Source organism: Macaca thibetana, chromosome 9, assembly GCF_024542745.1.
Source record: "Macaca thibetana thibetana isolate TM-01 chromosome 9, ASM2454274v1, whole genome shotgun sequence".
NCBI classification, from domain to species: domain Eukaryota; kingdom Metazoa; phylum Chordata; class Mammalia; order Primates; family Cercopithecidae; genus Macaca; species Macaca thibetana.
In genome coordinates, this window is record NC_065586.1 from 15,817,035 (window position 1) to 15,818,848 (window position 1,814).

The following is a 1,814-nucleotide window of genomic DNA, read 5'->3' on the forward strand; positions in this document are numbered from 1 at the left end:
GTGTCTCTACAGCTGGGTGACACCTAAGGATGCTGGCAGTTCAAAGGTGCCTTCAGAGAGCATCCCAGCATCTGGGACTTCAAGTCGTTCATAGAAGAGGCACCTGAGTGGTGCATCACAGTGTCCAAAGCAGTTGTCAGTAAAGGCCTTGCTTACTCTATGCCGTCAAAAGATACAAAGAGTGTATGAGCAGGCCAGGCATGGTGGCTCATGCCTGTAATCCCAGCATTTTGAGAGGCCGAGGCAGGTGGATCATGAGGTCAAGAGATCGAGACCATCCTGGCCAACATGGTGAAACCCCATCTCTACTAAAAACACAAAAATTAGCTGGGCATGGCGGCATGCACCTGGAATCCCAGCTACTCGGGAGGCTGAGGCAGGAAATCACTGGAACCTAGGAAGCGGAGGTTGCAGTGAGGCAAGATCACACCACTGCACTCCAGCAGGGGCGACAGAGTGAGACTCCGTCTCAAAAAAAACAAAACAAAAAAACCCCAAAAAAACAAAACATGGATGAGCAGAGGCTGAAGTGGGTGCTCCGACAGAAAATGATGAGATCCTTTGGTAGTTTGTAAGTGTGATGATTGAGTATTCACATGCATGTGTGAGATGTGTCACTCTCAAACCTTATTGCAACATGGGCACATTACTCATCTGACATGGAAAAAGCAAATAGGTCAAGTACAGTGGCTCATGTGTGTAAACCCAGCACTTTGGGAAACCAAGGCACGAGGATTGCTTGAGGCCAGGAGTTCAAGACCATCCTAGGAAATATAGTGATACCCTGTCTGTATTAAAAACAAACAAAAAAAATTTGCCAGGCATGGTGGTACATGTCTGTAGCACCAGCTACTCGGGAGGCTGAGGCAGGAGGATTGCTTGAGTCCAGGAGTTCAAGGCTGCAGTGAGCTATATGGCACCACTGCACTCCAGCCTGGGTGACAGAGAAAGATCCTGTATCAGATAAATAAATAAATAAATAAATAAATAAATAAATAAATACGCCCTTGTCCAGTATCTAGGCTTGAGCTTTCTCACTCTGAACTCATTGACTGAAGAAGAGCTAGAGTCTTCACAGAAAAGAACTCTGCAACTCCACAGCACGTGTCTGAAATAGTGATTGTCTTAATCCTTCAACGAAGACCCCTAGAGCCATTTATTTGGATAAATGTACACTGGAGAAAGGACAAGACCCAGCTGTCTTGCCAGCTGTTGGATACAGATCCAAGTTGGAACTGATATCCAAGGACCCTAAGTGGTATCATTTCCCCACACAGCCCCCATCCCATGCCCCAGACATGTATATACAGGGGAAAGGAAATCGATGAAGTCCTGGCCCAGGTCTGTTTCACTCTGAGTCCACTGGGTTCACTTAAATTACAGTCAGTGTATTTATCAAGTTGCTGTGTTTTAAATCTTTCACTCTTGCTATTTGTTTCCTATCTGTCTGGTATTTGTTTTTTTCCTCCCTCTTTTTCCTGCCTTCTTTTGGAACAAATGAGTGTTTTTCAGAATTCCATTTTATCTCCTTTCTTGGCTTTATCTTTTAGTGGCTGTTCTAGGTTTGCTATACATCTATTTTATTTTATTTTACGTGGAGTCTCACTCTGTTGCCCAGGCTGGAGTACAGTGGCCCAATCTTGGCTCACTGCAACCTCTGCCTCCCAGGTTCAAGAGATTCTCCTGCCTCAGACTCCTGAGTAACTGGGATTACAGGCGCCCACCACCACGCCCGGCTACCATTTGTATTTTTAGTGAGATGGGGTTTCACCATGTTGGCCAGGCTGGTCTCGAACTCCTGACCTCTGGTGATC

At 45.9% G+C, this 1,814-nt stretch overlaps 1 non-coding gene across 1 annotated transcript; it reads left to right on the top strand.

The window, feature by feature from the left end:
- The first annotated feature begins 556 nt into the window (after nucleotides 1-556).
- Nucleotides 557-660, top strand: LOC126963498 (small nucleolar RNA U13). Its single transcript, XR_007729127.1, has one exon. It is a non-coding gene; the product is annotated as a small nucleolar RNA U13 (small nucleolar RNA).
- Nucleotides 661-1,814: the final 1,154 nt, after the last annotated feature.